Source organism: Solanum pennellii, chromosome 12 (genome assembly GCF_001406875.1).
Source record: "Solanum pennellii chromosome 12, SPENNV200".
Lineage (NCBI taxonomy): Eukaryota > Viridiplantae > Streptophyta > Magnoliopsida > Solanales > Solanaceae > Solanum > Solanum pennellii.
In genome coordinates this window covers 22640915-22659049 of record NC_028648.1, presented here as the reverse complement: position 1 = coordinate 22659049, position 18135 = coordinate 22640915, and the positions used below count along the sequence as shown (strand labels likewise).

Sequence of the window (18135 nt, the reverse complement as noted above, 5' to 3'; positions counted from 1 at the left end):
CTAAAATAACATGATAGACTATGAAAAATCTATTCGTAGAACATCTATAATGACCTTAAAAAACTGGTCCTAGAGCAATTTTAGAAATGACCAACAATCTGGTCCTAAATTAACTTTAAAGACGAGCAACAACTTTGGTCCTAGATTGAGCATTGGAGATGATCAGTAATTGTGGTCTCTAACGGACCACCTTTGATCCGAGACCATTAATACCGCAAGAATCTATATTCATCAACAAATACCAAAATCTTATTAAGCTATATGGATACAAAAAAAAAGATCATATAGTGAAAGGGCGTAGGAAGATATAGATAACAGTAAGATTAATTACAATAAATTGGTTAACCTCCCATGAAGTTAGTTTCGTTATATTCGTTTAACAAAAATACTTGGATAACATCCAAAGTTTTGCAAAACATTAATACCAAATTACTAATAACGAGTTAGTGCATCTTCTAAACTTGCATCTTCATTAAAGTATGAACAAAAGCCTGGAAAAAAATAGCCTTTGCTAAGTGATATACAAAAACATCAGCAGAAGCTGCAAGAAATAAGGAAAATCTATTAGAAAACATTGAGATACATTAGCCAAGAATACAAAATCTATTTTGAAGAACCACAAAATAACATTAGGTATATAATATAAACAAATAGAATAAATTAGCATAAGAGACGAGCTAGATTAACAACATCTCGGCAGAAACCGTTAAAACAGAGTAGCTGGCAGTGATGGTGTTGCAGCATAGTCGAAAATTTCAAAAAATATTTATGCCGTTATGAAGTTGTGGAAAATAAAAAACAGAGCCATCATAAAAGATATTATAGTTGTTGTTAGATCATCTAGATGATACACCTTATTTTTATTTGAAGGCAATGCATCAGTCTCTCGATTCAACTCGTCTTGCCTCGTCACCTCACCTCACCTCCTTAGCTAACTGACTTTGTTTAAACAAATTAAGAGTTCAAATGTAACTTTGACTATTCTCTAAGCAAATTAAGAGTTCAAATGTAAATTTAACTATTCTCACATATGTATACACGCACATGAATGTATGAATGAAGAAGGTTAATGATAATCTATTGAATGAGAGTCTCTTGAGAGGTTTCCTTAATTCTACTCTAAACTAGACTATGTTATGACTATTATGATTATGTTAGATGACATTCTAACATTATGTTGGTTTCGATGAAAGGACATTCTCATCATATAACCTATGAGCTATGTACATGTTATATAAGGGGTTAATCCTCTAAGGTCTATATTATGAACTAATGCTTAAGAAAGACCTGAAGGCTCTTTAAAAATAGAAGTTAGCTTAGCACCGAGTGAACTTGAAAATGAGATGGGTCTCTTCACGAGGAAGCTTCCCCCGATGTTCTCATGAGGTGGAAACTACAATGTGAACTAGCATAAAGAGGGTTTCTAGTAACATCATAGTTCCTTAACTATGTGCCCCCATAGGAAACTTAGCTAGGTGATCCACATAGATGCTATGGGTGATGTTGATGTCCTACTTTGGCATGTAGGATGCCCTCCTTTCAGTGTGACAGATTGACACTGAATTCCATGTTAGCTCATATGATCTATGTCGGTTATGGCGAAGATTTCTGAATGTTAAAATGATCAGATAAAGTAAAAAGATGAACATTAATTAGGACTACCTAAGTGTTGTTACATAGTATAGGTAAGGGAATGAGACTTTAACTATACATTTCGCACAAGTAGGTCTTGAAGAGAATACTAGGGTGAGTTTTATAAATATATATATATACAGAATTCTAGTCCCTAAAAATTCAAATCTGGTCTCAGATTCCCATCTGAGACAGGAAAAACCTGGTCACAACTCGTCCTAAAAATTACAGTCGCTATTGGTAGGTAAGGACGAGTTCAAAAAACTCGTCCCTAAATTGTTTTGCGATGGGCCAAATATCTAGTCGTGAGATCCTTTTAGGGAGTAAATATCTGGTCTCAATTAGACCACTCATATCAATAATATTCATGTCGTTAATACTCTTTGGTGAATGTACGTGATGTGTACCTAATAGCGTTTTAGAGACGAGTATGACCTGGTCCTAAAATGACATGATAGACTATGAAAAATCTATTCGTAGAACATCTATAATGACCTTAAAAAACTGGTCCTAGAGCAGTTTTAGAAATGACCAACAATCTGGTCCTAAAATAACTTTAAAGACGAGCAACAACTTTGGTCCTAGATTGAGCATTGGAGATGACCAGTAATTGTGGTCTCTAAGGGACCACCTTTGATCCGAGACCATTAATACCGCAAGAATCTATATTCATCAACAAATACCAAAATATTATTAAGCTATATGGATACCAAAAAAAAGATCATATAGTGAAAGGGCGTAGGAAGATATAGATAACAGTAAGATTAATTACAATAAATTGGTTAACCTCCCATGAAGTTAGTTTCGTTATATTCGTTTAACAAAAATACTTGGATAACATCCAAAGTTTTGCAAAACATTAATAGCAAATTACTAATAACGAGTTAGTGCATCTTCTAAACTTGCATCTTCACTAATGTATGAACAATAGCCTGAAAAAAATAGCCTTTGCCAAGTGATATACAAAAACATCAGCAGAAGCTGCAAGAAATAAGAAAAATCTATTAGAAATCTTTGAGATACATTAGCCAAGAATCCAAAATCTATTTTGAAGAACCACAAAATATATTTGGTAGATAATATAAACAAATGGAATAAATTAGCATAAGAGACGAGCTAGATTAACAACATCTCGGCAGAAACCGTTAAAACAGGGTAGCTGGCACTGATGGTGTAGCAGCATAGTAGAAAATTTCAAAAAATATTTATGTCGTTAAGAAGTTGTTGAAAATAAAAAACAGATCCATCATAAAAGATATTATAGTTGTTGTTAAATCATCTAGATGATACACCTTATTTTTATTTGAAGGCAATGCATCAGTCTCTCGATTCAACTCGTCTTGCCTCGTCACCTCACCTCGACTCCTCAGCTAACTGACTTTGTTTAAACAAATTAAGAGTTCAAATGTAACTTTAACTATTCTCTAAGTAAATTATGAGTTCAAACTATTCTCTAAGCAGTACTAATTTCTGCTGAGTCAATTTCAAATAGACTGAAATTAGCACACCAGCTGACTTTGAGGGTCACAAATTTCACACACCTAAGTTTCAACAACCACCCCTATCGTCTTTACATGATCATTGTCCTCAAAGCCCAAAACCAGTCCCAAGCATTCATAGGAAACAAACTCCAATACGAAGAATATTATCAATTGATCATAAGCCTTCCCTGTCTTCTCTCCTGCTAAAAAGTAGAACATCGTCTAATCGTAGGGAGAGAGTTCTCAAATCATCCATGCCATCTTCGATTAAGAATTCCACTTATCATAAATCCTTTTTGAATAAATTGCCCAAAACACCTCATACTAGTACTAAGGATGTTATTGGAAAACAACATAGTGTTGGGCTCTATGCTAAGGCATTGAGCATGAACAATACTATCACCAGGAACCAACATAATCCTTTTGGTTTAACATGAACAATACTATCACCAACAAAGACTATGATCTGAATTTTTAGCTTGTTGGCAAGGTTTTTGATTTCCGTCTATGTAAATCTGCTTCCCCGTTTTCGTTTCCCTTACTCCTTTGGGGAAAAAAATGATAAAAAGGATCATTTTTCATGGTTTGTGTATATGTTCATAGTGTTTTGTTGAACTCATTAGTTATTATTTGTTGCTGCTACTGTTTTGTTCTTCTTTGTTTTTAGCATGAGATATATTTCCTTTTCATACATGTTAAGGATATCATTTATTCGATCTGAGTGTCTATCTGAAACAACCTCTCTGCGTTCTAAGTTCTAGGTTAGAACCTTATTGGACAAGATACAGTGACTAGAAGAAAACAATTGGACATTGTAGGGTGATTGTTGAAATCGTACAACATAGCCTTTCAAGTAGGGGTGGAGACTAAATCGCAATAGATGAGGCAACAATATCCTGTTCCAACTAAATTCAATCTAACATACTAAGAGAATAAATCTTAAATTTAACAGAATCAAGCAGAAATATGAATCATTGAACTGATTAAGGCAATGGATCAGTCTCTCACCTTACCTCGTCTTGTCTCGTAATCTCTCCTCAATTCATCTCCACCTCTAACAAACATTTTTTTAAAGAAATTAATAGTTCAAATTTGACTTTAACTATTCTCTAAGAAGTACTAATTTAACTTTAACATGTGGGCAGAAAATGTTAAAACAGAGCAGCTGGCAGCAATGTTACAGGAAACAAGTTTGTTATTCCAAATTTCTGGCAGCAGCCAGCAATGTTACCCGAAAAATTTTCACATCTAAGGACCCATATATTCATATTTGATGACACATTGATTATGGTGTTACATTTCAACAAAATAAATTAAAAAGATGGGTGTATTGTTGCTAACCTGGTTAGCTGAAAATGTAATGGTAATTCAGTTGAGAAAGACGATGTTGTAGCTGCTACATGTGATTGATGAGCCTCGAGAAATTCTCTCATTTTCAATACTTCTTTCATCGCATCTTCTAATGTAGACAAACGATTGTTCAAGATTTGTTTTCCTCATTCAAGGATTTGTTCTCTTCATTCAAAGATATGATATCTTCTCGAGTTGAATGTAGCTCAGATAACGATTCAGCTTTCCAAGAAGTTCCGCCTTTCAAGTCCTTCGCCTTTAATCCACCCCCAAATTCAAATACGTGGCTACGAGTTTGATCTCCACAACATTTTTCAACGATCTCTATGGGTGGTAGGGATGGATCTACTTGAATTATTTGTTCGATTTGAGCCTTCAAAATATATCAAAGAACATTTTCTATTATGACATATAACAACTTTAAGTAATTAACGTATTAAATTTACAAAACGCACATGTTTTTCAATTGCTTCAGGTTCAACAAGCTTGTTATCTTTCTTCCGAGTCAAAGAAAATAGTTGCCAAATCTGGTGGATTTCCATCTTTTCCGCCCTTTACATCAAAGTCAAATACGTCAAATAACACACCTCATGAATATTTCATTTAGAAAACTAATTTTATGATAATACCTTTTGATAAGTAATCTCTTTAATAGGCTTGCTACCAATACGATGAATCATCTTTAACTTTGCTCGATTTGCTGCATTTCTAGTGCTTCTTGCCTGTATTTGTTCATAATAAGCTTCAGAGATATGAGCTAGTTATAGCAAGATGTACTCAAGAATTGAAATACTGTAACACATACATATTATTTTCTAATATTGATCGTAAAAAAATACAAGATTCATGACAAGTATTTGTACTCTTATCTTTTTGTTGACAACTTATGGTGTAATTATTTGACAAAAGAACTTATTAAGCTGCAAAATACACAAGTTTTAATTGTTAAGTTGTCTCTACTACAACTACTAACAATCTTATGTGGATAAAACAAATTCTTATAAGATCATGATGTCTCTGTTTAGAGACTATGGGAAATCTGCACCTTGTTTATACAATTTTCCTATACTTAAGAACAATAAGTGAATTCTTTACTTACCGTGTATTATATAGTTGGTGCATCAAGAATACTAAGAGACTGTTGGATAGGAGGGAAATCAAGCTGTAGAAGAGAGTAGAAAAGAAAACTATTAACTCAATAGGCATACCTGAAAAGTTTCAGAGGCAAAATGTTCCTTTACTAACCATTCCCATTATCTTTTGTCTAATCCTCTTGGGACATTCCTAAGAGATTGTTGGATAGGCTTGTCCTTCACATATTTTGCATGCAAGTGTCCTCTCCATTTGTTCCATAACTCATTCAACCATCCAAAGATATGATCACGATGATCATTCATATAAACAGTCTCAAATTTGTGCTACAAAAATTGAAACATGAGTTGAGTTATTATTTTCAAAACAAAAAAGGCATCATAAGTTGTACAACCTGTTATATGAACAAGTGTACATTGCTTTTAAAACATCAATTAATGAAAGATATAAATCAGAATCATGTGTATAGTGGATTAAAAAGTTGTAGCACAGATGATATATGGACAAGAACATTGATGTAGCAGGTAACACTGCAAAATCAGAATCAACTGTAAAATTGATTCAAAAGTTGTACATCAAATGTATATTTGTTACCTCAATGGCTGTCCACATGTGATTCAATTTTTCTTGCTTAATATCATGCCACGATGATACCCTCAAGGGATGAATATTACGATCACACACAATTTCTTCCAAATGCCTTGAAAATAATTGTTATTTGTTCCAACCGTTTGATTATTGTAAAAGGTGACTTTTAACTTTTGTCCAATTTCAAGTGAAGCAACTTGTTTGCACATGTTGCTTCCTCGGACTCTTCTTACCTTTGTAGGATTAGATGAACCTACAACAACGTATTTTGATAAAAACTATAGCAATCAAACTAAATTCTAAAACTTAATAACACATGAATTCAGTATATCATACCTTTTTTCTGTTGTTTGGGAGTGGTTGTTAAACAGATGGCTGTAATCAAACATTGGTTTGCATATCCTCTTTCTCAAGAACATTTTTTTTTTCATTTTTTTGCATTTCTTGATTATAAGACATGTTAGAGACCAATTTTGTTCATTTAGAAGGAGTTTCCATATGCTGATTATCAAAATCAGCACTCTTGTTGAAAGATTCAACCTCATATTAAGAAATTTCCAAAGAGGAGCTTAGCGATCTAGTTGTTTTCTCTAGTCCCTTTCCTATAGCACCCGGATTCACTTAAAATCATTTATATAAAAGTTTATCAAAAAAATTGAAACATAAGCTATTTGTAAAAAATCATTAACATTTTTTTAAAAATCTTACTTGTTTCAACTTCTTGGCTGTTTTTCTTAACTTGATCAACAATAGGAGATGAGGTACTAATTTGCACATTCTCTTTCTTAGGAGTCATGGGGTTCTTATGCATCATTCATGTTCCTTGACTAGTGGACATGGTAGAGTTTTTAAGTCCCTGTCCTTGGCCCTTTCATATAGACCTGAAAAAAATAAATCATACAACCTATACATTAGCACAATATTTAGGAGACCAAGAAGCTGAAAATGATTAAATATCAATGGATTTAGTCATTTTCATCAAAGATGATTGACATTCTGAATCTTATCCTCCAAGACAAAATACAAAAAGTGGGAAAAAATATTTCTTCTCAACACAAATACAAATTTTTCTATGCCTTGAAGTGAAAACAGAGAAACTATCTTACTTGTTTCAATTTCTTTGATGTACTTCTTAACTAGATCGCTTGACTGAGGCAATAAACACTTAGAAGACAAACTTCCTTTCTCACCCAATGATTTAAGCCCTCGTCCTCATACCTTTCCAATAGCACCAGGCGCAACAAATGTATATCTGATAGTACTCTTCATATTAGAATCAAACTCTTTTTCAGTCTTCAATGATTTCATCTTGAACCTGCAAAAAGAGCCAAAACATTAAAAGTTTTTTAAACTTTAAAATGTCTAATTATGTAGTAATAAAAAAAATTGGGTCGTCATAACGTTGAATAATGAAATATTAATTCACAAAAGATACTTCACCTCATTAGTTTTTTTTTCTTTTGGGAAGGACTTCCTAACTCTACAATTTTATCATCCATTTGTTCTACAATCTCAAAGAAATCACGAGGTTCAGTCTTGGTCACTACTTTTCAACCTTTGTTGGAATTAACACTTGAGATTCTTGATTTACTAAAATAAATGGCTTATTTATTTTCAAAAATCTACTTGGATTAACACTCACAAAATCATACTCATCCTTTTTAACTCCTTTTACTTCATCATACACATCGAACCAATTGCATCGAAAAAAACCACTCTTCTATCCATGACAAATTGCAACTCAATCACATCTGTTAAAACTCCATACTAATCAAGGTTCTCACTATCTTCATCATTCTCACCCAATACAACAACACCACAATTTTGAGTCCTTAATTTGTTATCATAATCTTCTAGAGGAAATCTATATCCATTAATGACATAACCATTAGAACACGTTCAATATTTGGTGGGACCGCGTGAAAGTGAGAGTAGATCTTTCATGATATGACTGTCATCTCGTTTGTGCAATTGTGCGACCTATCAACAAAATAACATTTAATATTTAGAATGAGTATTACAATATTAAATATCAGTTTTGATATTTATGTATTACTCACCCTATCTTTAAACCATTCAATACATGGTCTGCTCCAATCAACATCAGACAAGTGTTGATCATTCTCATGAGTTTGTGCAAACTCTCTACAAAATTGAAGTTAACCATAACTATCTTACTAAATAGTAACTAACCTAAAAGAAATAAAATAAGTGAAATGGTATAAAAAATCTCCATACTTGAGATATGGTAAGACTTCATCACAGTTCTTCAATATGTATATATGTGCTTGTTCAAGTTCATATGTTTCAAGTTCACATGGATCTTTAGCTCCTAGAGTTTTTCCAGGTTGACTAAAAATAGATAAACCGCCATTCGATTATTTTAAACCTCAATCATAATTTCGTTCAGGACGATTGTATGTTGTGTCAACTCTATGCAAATACTTTGAACATAAAGTCATACATTCATTTGCAATGTAGCCCTCTGCAATATAACCTTTTGGACATGCCCTATTACCAATGAGAGATTTCAAAACGTATAACCATTCCTCCACAGGATACATCCACCTATAATGAATCGGTCCAGCAATCTTAGCTTCAGTAAATCACCATGACATCAAAAAATGGAGGGAAGACCTTTTCCAACTTACAAAGTGTTATGGGTATTTGTGCTTCAATATCTTCCAAGTTTTCAATTATCAACTCTTTTGAGCCAAGCACACTAAAAAATATAGACAATTCAATAAGAGGTTCACAAATATCTTTGGACAACATATCACGAAGTGCAAGAGGGAGTAGATGTTGCAAGAGAACATGACAATCATGAGTTTTCAATCATGATATCTTGTGATCTTTCAGGTTCACACATTGAGAAATATTAGATGAAAAACCATAAGGGACCTTAAGATTCTTTAAGAAAAGGCATAATTTGTGCTTATCTTCGGGAGACAATGTGTAGCATGCTTTTGGAATTTCAATTTTCTCCCCTTTTTGAATAGGGCGTAATTCCGGCCTAATGTCCATCTCTTACAAGTCTAATCGAGTGTTAATTGTGTCCTTTGTTTTTCATTTTACATTCATAATTGTCCCCATGATATTATCATATATATTTTTTTCAATATGCATAACATCAAAATTATGTCGCAATAAGAGACACTTCCACTATGGAAGTTCAAAAAAGATACTTTTCTTGTTCTAATTATCCATTCAACTTTCATGTGAGGTCTTCTCTCTTTTTTTAGGATCCTGTGATAATTGTAAGCATTCAAGATCTTGCACTAGATTAAGTATCTCAATGCCGGAACACACTTTTGGTGGACATCTTTTCTCCAACGTACCATCAAATGATCCCTTATCACTTTGCCATTTATGATTTTGGGAAAGACAACACCAATGACCCATAAAACACTCCTTGTTACCCTAAGTTAATCAAATTGAGGAATTGTCTTTATTGCAACATGGGCATGCCAATTTTCCTTTTGTACTCAATCCCAATAAATTTCCATATGCTGGAAAGCCATTAATGGTCCATAATAAAGAAGCATGCAACTGAAAATTTTTCTTACTTGATGCATCATAGGTCTCAATACCAACTTCCCACAACTCCTTCAATTCCTCTATTAAAGGTTGGAGATATGTATCAATTGCATCTCCAGGACCATTTGGACATAGAACAAGCATTGACAAAATAATTTTTTTTGCTTCATACACAACCAAGGTAGTAAATTATAAGGAATAAGAACCACATGCCAAATGCTATGTTAGGTTTTTGAATTTCGGAATGGTTGAAATCCGTCACTTGCAAGTCCAAGTTGAATATTTTGAGGCTCAACCGCAAATGAAGGATGAAGTTCATCAAATGAGTTCCATGCCATTGAATCAGCCGGGTGCATCATTATGCCAATATCAACTCTTTTATCCTTATGCCATGTCATTAGTGTAGCTGTCTTGGAAGACATAAACAATCTTAAAGTCTAGGCTTTAAAGGAAAATAGCGCAAACTCTTTACTGCTATCTTTTTACTTTTTTTATTCCTTGTTTCCCCGCTATGTGTATCTATTTTCCATCTTGATGCACCACAAACTTTGCAAGAATCGAGTAAGCTATCGTCCTTCCAATATAACATGCAATCATTAGTACAAGCAACAATCTTATCATATGAAAGACCAAGTTCTTTAATTAACTTCTTTGCCTCATAATATGAATTCGGCAAATAGGCACCATCAGGCAACAACTCCTCTTTCAACATTTTCAATAGCATTGTAATGATGCATTACTCCAATGACCCATACTTTTGATATGAAGCAATTTGATCAAAGTGGAAAGCTTTGAAGCTTTTGAATTTTGATACAATGTCAACTCAAAATCTTTCAATAGGCTGTAAAACATTTTTGCATCAACATTAGGTTCCTCTTCAAGCAAGTCATCAGAAGCAGTATGTGTAGTTCCTCCATCAATATTAGGATATAAATCTCTCAATAGTTCTACTTCATCTTCACTCTCACATTCTTCTACTGCATCATCGTGTTCTTCATTCTTCATGTTCTGATTCTGATAATGGCTCACCTAAACGTTCTCCATGGTGATACCAAAAAGTATAATTGCGAATTATTCCATGTACTAGCAAATGTGTCTCAACTGTTTTACAAATTTCTAAAGTTGTTGTAACATTTAACACACAGACATCGTATTTCATATTCTTCTCCAGTTTTTTGAAAAGTATAATTCAAAAAATTTTGCACACCAAGTAAGTACATTTCATCGAGGCGATTATCTACAAGTTGCATCCACTCCTTACTAGGTGCCATAACCTTTATGAGGACAAAAACTTAGATTAAAAAAACTAAAGTATAAGAAAATTCTAAGATCCACACAACTTGTCTTTGTAAGAAAAATGAACATAAATTCTACATATAAGACCAAATGAAAAAGACCTCCTAGTTGTTGTTGCTAATTTCTTCATTAAGTTTCTCTTATTACAGTTGTGGCAGATTTTTATAACAAAAAAGAGAGTTAATTACTACTATTTTATCTATACTTGCAAACGGATGGACATAATACATTTTACTCTTTTCAAACTATCTTAAAGTTGAGTATTACCCATTTTCAAATTCATTTATGTTTTCATTTCAAGTGCAGGAGTAGGAGCAAGATCATAATCGAAAAAATGGAGAATTGCAGTACGGTTCAGGTTGCAAAGAGAAATATTCCATAAAAACAAGGTAGGACTCCTAGCTCGATTGATGAAACTATGTACTGAGGCAAATTTGTAGGGCAATCAAAACACTTCAACAAGAGAAGTCTTGGTCAATTAACAGTCAACTAGTAATGAGCAAACATGTATGACTTCTAAAATATAGAGAAAAAAGAGAATAAAATTATGTTATCTGGTCTCTAACTCTTAAAAATCAGAGAATCCACACGACTTCTCTCTATAAGACAAAATGACCATAACTACTATCTGTAAGACGAAATGAAAAAGACCTTCTAGTTGTTGTTGCTAATTTTCTTGATTAAGTTTCTCTTATTTAAGTTGCTGTCGATATTTTTAACAAAAAGGTATAGTTAATTACCACTATTTTATATATGCCTATAAACTGATGGACATAATACAATTTACTATTTTTTCAAACTTTCTTAAAGTTAAGTATTGCCCATATTCAAATTCATCTAAGTTTTCTTTTAATAGAATTTACTATTGTGAGTCCTAAATCATCATCTTTTAATAAGTCGATGTATTGTGTACTTACAAGATAAATGCTAAATGGAATAAATGAAAAAGTAGCTAGTATTGTAGCTCTCTACCGCATGCATAATGAAACTTGTGGAGCATTTTTCCTGAGCAGTAATATAATATCTTTGAAGTTAAATATGCTTAATAATATGTTCACTTTGAAGCATAACTCAACAACAATCTACTAGGATTACACATCTTATGACAATTGATACATTCACTAAGTTGAGCTAGACGTTACCGCCAATGGTGGTAACATTGAGGCCACTGTTCAAATAGCTTGGGATGCCTTCAGACATATTGATGCCTTAACCAACAATGCTGGGGTTAGAGGTTTGAGTACTAGTATTGTGTCATCTTTAAATCTATCCTTACCCGATGGATTGTAGATTCGCCTCTGGTCATTCATACAACTTTATAACAATTGAGTTTTCTTTGCAATTGATTTCATGTTACGTTATGTTATATTATATTAGTTGTTTCTACAATATAACATTAAAAACATATGTAGACAAACTATGTCTTTAGAGAGAGATTTGATTTAACAAAACTTTTATGGTTTTGTTGTAGTGTTATTGTTGATCAGGTTGCAAAGAGAAATATTTCATGAAAAAAAGGTAGGACTCCCAGCTCGATTGATGAAACTACGTACTAGGAAAATCTGCAGGGAAATACATCTAGGAACTCATTCACAACAGGCACCGAGTCTATGGGAGGAATGTCATGATCTAAATCATTAACACTCACAATATGACATAATAACCCATTGGACATCATTTTATTGGCCTTAAGGTTCAAAATCAAGGGATTAGGACAACTCGAGCTGTACCCCTCCCTAAATAGTTCCTCTTCATTAGGGAAACGAAATCTCACCACTCTACTACGACAATCCAAACAAGCATAACAACTGTGAAGCCAGTCCATGCCAAGGATGGGTAATTCAACCAAGTCTGCACAAATAGTCTTACCAGACAATTCTTGTATACGTTTCTCCTAAAGGTACACTAACCACTATATGATCATGCAGAACTTCAGGCAATATTTCAAAAGTGAGAGAAAGCAAAGGAGTTACAAAGGAAAGCGTAGACCCTGGATCAACTAAAGCATAAACAGAAGTTGAGAATACTTGAAGCATACCTGTGATCACATCAGCGGACTTCTCCTGCTCCTCCCTGTCCTTTAGGGAATAGAACTTGTTCCTCTTAGGAGGCTCAACTGCTGCTGCACCCTGTGGATTAGGCCTAGGCTGAGCATTACCTCCAGCCTGACTTCTGCTCTGAGGCAGTCTCTAATCATATGCCCACTATTACCGCAACTGAAACAAGCATTATTGCCCTGTCTGCACTCTCCACTGTGAGCACGGCCACACTTAGCACAGTTCATTTTGTGATGCTGCATCTCACCTCCATTGCCCTTCTTGGGCTCAGGTCTGCCTCCTCTAGGTGTTTTACTCCTCTAGGAATTAGAATTCCCAGAACTCTGCTGCCCCTTCTTGAATCTGGGATGCTCACGGACGCCAAAATTGTTTCTATGGCTTCCATGGCTGGGACCTGCCTGATCTTGAGGCTTCGGCCTCCTAGCATCACGAACGCCCCTCTTTTTGCGGCTATCCTCTACCTGTTGTACATGCACCATCAACCAGGAGAGGTCCATGTTATCATGGAGCATCGCATACCGACACTCCTCCTCCTGATCTCCATTGATTCCTGTTAGGAACCTGCTCATCTCATCCTTGCTGTTAGATACAAGGGAAGTAGCATACCTGGATAATTTAACAAACTTCAGTACTCATCTCATCCTTGTTGTTAGATACTAAGGAAAATAGTATACCTAGATAGTTTGACAAAATTTAGGGAATACTCCCTGATTGTCATTGATCCCTTCTTAAGGTTGATAAACTCCTCAACCTTCGCCTCCCTCATCTCCCTAGGAAAGAATATCTCTAGGAAGGTTGTCTTAAACAACTCCCAAATTACCGGAACTCCGCTCAAAGCTCAGCTATCCTGCCACATCTTTCACCAAGTCAATGCAACATTCTTGAGCTGTTAGGAAGCCAGCTCTGCTTTTTCAGTATCTGTGGCTGCCATAGCAACCAAAATCTTATGCACCTCATCCAAAAACTCCTGGGGGTCCTCTGTAGTCTTATACCCTGTGAAAATAGGAGGGTTCATCCTCGCGAAGTCTCTCAGCCTGTCAGCCATGCTACACACTGGTGGGTTCTCCCTCTCAACATTCTGCCAGTTGACCTGGGCAGTCATCGCCTCGTCTTGCATAGTGATGGCCTGTTCCATATGGGCCAGAGATGCCCGCACCTCCGCTCCAGTCAACCCAGCTGGGTTAACAGGCATAGCTACTCCTTCAGCTGGAGCCTGGGGTGGAACCTGATTGTTCCCAGCAGCTACCCCTCTTCTCCTCTGACCAACGTTCCTCCTAGTATTCATTCTCTGAAAATAATAAGGATTGATGTTAGACACACTCATAACACCAATAAATCGAACATTAGGAAAGGCACGATAAGATGCAGTCTCTAATTCAGGATAGTGTTGCACTTCACTACCATGACTTAGAAACTACTCAAAGTAGTTGATGTGAACTTATTATTCTTGGAATTTTATCTAGTGCTCTGATATCGAATTTGTCACGACCGAAATTTAGACCCCAGGCGAGACCGGCGTCGTTGACCTCTCAGAGGTTGCAGACAAGCCTACATACGTCATCGTTACTTCATCTAGGTTAATTTTAGCGGAAAATTTGAACTTTTTGTAATATAACATTTTTACTAATCATTTCAAATATAATCATAATTTGTTCACCATAAACCATCTAACACTTAGATCGTCAAATGAAAGAAATAGTTTAATATAGCAATAACTGAATACTTGCCAAAATGGCACAAATACAAAGTCGGAAATAATACGGGAAAGAAACGCTAGTGGAAAATACTCCACTAACTCAATCCAAAGACTAAGATAGAATATAAATGGGAAAGCATCCTCGAAAGCATGAGGTCCTACCAAGTGCAGATAAATGCTCGACGTTTGGATAGCTTCAGCGTCAACCTGTAGCTCTAGCGTCTACCTGTGCCTGCACCAAAATTGTAGACTTGTATAGGGTTAGCACACACTTGTACTAAGTATGGGTATATGCAAGCACACACCACGGACATGCATGAACAAGAATAGCTCTTTCCTAACAACATGATTATGGGAAGTCAAATTAGTGGACTTGCCAAATTTGGATTAGGCATGTTAATGAAATTTTCAAATTTGGATTAGGAAAGTTAGGGAGCTTTCCAAATCTGGATTAGGAAGGTCATGCCATGAGAGTAACATGCATCATCATAACTTATCATATTGCACACAACTCATAACATTTTACACATAACACATATCACATAGCATATAGCACATAACAACTTTTATAACATTCATTCATATGCCATGAGATGTTGGAATCATGGACATGACATTAAGACTTTCCAAAATGAGGGCTCAAAATATGAGACATCAACTAGGGAGTCTTCATTAGCAAACACAGAGTCTGCTTCATTCATCCATACATACTTCATTTCATTCGTTCATAAGCTAGTGTAAACAACAGCTATACCTAGTATGTAGTTTAACACTCTCATCGATTTGTTGTGCAATAATCAAGAATAACCTAGTATCATTACTTGAGTCTATCTCATCTCTTGATTATTCTATCCTAACACCTTTGGTATCATTCATTTCATTGTGTACATCATTGAGGCTGGCCTCATTCATTCATTGGGAACTTTAACTTTGACCGACATAGATCATGTGAGCATCATGAAATCCAGTGTCTCCCCTACACCGAAAAGAGGTGGAATTACCGGCCAAAGTGACCCAAAATATGCTAGCATACATTGGGGATTGAACCCCACTAGATCCATATATTGGCTGTATAGGTTCGAAGACTAGGAGATATAAGGAGACCCATACACACCATGCCGGACAGTCTCATCTCATGAGAGTTATGTGAACCTCCGCCCTTCCCGAAAGAAGGCATCACCGCTCATAGCTAGTCTACCGGTGCTCAGTATGAAGTTCCATTACATTCAACTCATACATCATGGAAGCTGGCTTCTAGTATAAGGACATCATAGCTCAGTAGATGATTTGTCATCTCATCATAAGTATTAAGTATACATCAGTCTCAATACTTTCATTAGTCTGTACATAGAGACTGGTCTTTTCATTAGCTTTACCCTTTCATAGGTGAATACATTTGGTAACATTTACTTACAGTATTGATGACTTGTCATCCTTTTCTTTACATTGATGAAATGTGAATTGTCCTTACATAACATCTTCAGTGTTAATTATACTTGTCTCACACATTCTAACACTTTCATTCATGAGTATTTTTAACATAGTAGCTTAGGTGTACGTGAGGCTTGTCTCACTTCTTTTAACACCTCATTATTGTCACTTTCTTAACTTAGACATCTTTAGTTATGTTATTACTCACGTTACTTGCTTACTTTCGTTTGATAGCTTCATATCATCGTTTATGGACGATGAGAACTTTACTCAATCAATTACAAATGTTCATAGTTCATTTGGTTAGGGCATGTTGGGACTTGTCCCAATGATTGTCATGCCTTTGGATATGGATTCATTGAATTACCTTAGATATTATACTTTTGCTATATATGATTGGCACAGAATTAGTATTGGCTTAGAAAATTTGAAAACTGACTTCATAGCCAATTTATTGGCACAAGCTAAATTTATTGGCACAAGCTAAAGTTACACTCATTCATGTCTAGTTTGGTATACCTTAGCCATTATCTAGTCTTTTAATTATTTAAAGATAACATTATAACAATTTCATTCATCACTCTTAGATGATATATTGTTAGCCATTTTATTGACATAAGGCAGGCAATTCATTCAAGTATAATTTCATGGAATCATTAGCCAATTCTATTACATATTTTGAAAATAATGTTGTAGAAAAATTTATTGGCATAAGCAAAACTTTCACTACACTTGAACTTTATTCTTTGAATAACTTACAAGAACCATTGAATGCTTGGTTTGGCCAAGCTATGAAGTTATTTTGGCATTATAGATTCATGGTCTAGATTTGATTCTTTATGAAATGTTATAACTACTTATTCAATGCTATTACTTTCACAAGTTCATGTGGATAGAGTATGTTGGGACTTGTATTATTTATTGGCATACCGTATGTTATGAGTTCATTGATGTAGAGATTGGTATTACTTTGTTAGTATAACTTCACACATTTTGGGAGATAATATTTTGGACATAGTTTTGCTAAAGTACCCTTAATTCGTTATAACCATAACTAATCCTTTGAACCATCCTAGGTTAGGTACTAGGTTGTCTTTTTCTTGTTTTAACCAAAATATGGAAATTGTTTTGTGATTTCGTTTATGATCCTTTAAATTAATTAATTAAGTTGGTAAATTAATTAATCAAGTAGCCTAGTGTAATTACTAAAGTACCCTGAAGTCGTTAGGATCTTATCTAACTCTTTGGAACGTCCTAGGTTAGGTACTAGGTTATCCCTTTCTTGTCTTAACTGAAATCTGAAAATTTTCTTTTTTTTTCGGTTTCAGACCTTTTAAATTAATTAATTAATTTGCTAAATTAATTAATTAGTCAACATAGGGGAATTACTAAAGTACCACTAAGTTGTTAGGACCATAACTAACCTTTTGGACTATACTAGGTTAGATACTAGGTTGTCTCTTTAACTAGTAGTAGGTTAGTGTCAACCCGGTTTTGGTCCTAGGTTGTCGGGTGCACTAATGGGTCCAATTAGGTTAGTCCTAGGTTAGTTAGCTATTTGGGGAAGTAGGTTAGAGTCTAAAATTTTTTAGGAAGTTAGGCCCACATAGAGTGGTCCCTTATGCACTTTTTTGTCCCTTTAACTACCCTAACCGAATTCGGTTAGGGTGGTCCCCTTCTTTCTTGCACATGTGATTGCACATGGGTTGGTTGTACTTTCCTATCTAACTATTATTTATGGTTCCTTTGGGAATGTTTAGTTATTGTCCCAAGGATTCTCACTATGTCCTTGGGCACTGCTTACTCTACATGATCATTTTAATTGATCATGTGACATGGTATCTAGGCTTGACACTTGGATGCGTCATATCTTTTTGTGAGTTAAAGGAAAATGCATTTCAGTTTAGGGTCTTCATTGCAGGTACATTTATTGAACAACAATCTTGGATTGGGGTATGATAACTCAAAAAATATA

At 34.8% G+C, this 18135-nt stretch overlaps 1 pseudogene; it reads right to left on the bottom strand.

Moving 5' to 3' along the window:
• Positions 1–2396: 2396 nt before the first annotated feature.
• LOC107006151 lies at positions 2397–6954 on the bottom strand (annotated as a pseudogene).
• Between the last annotated feature and the right edge of the window lie 11181 nt (positions 6955–18135).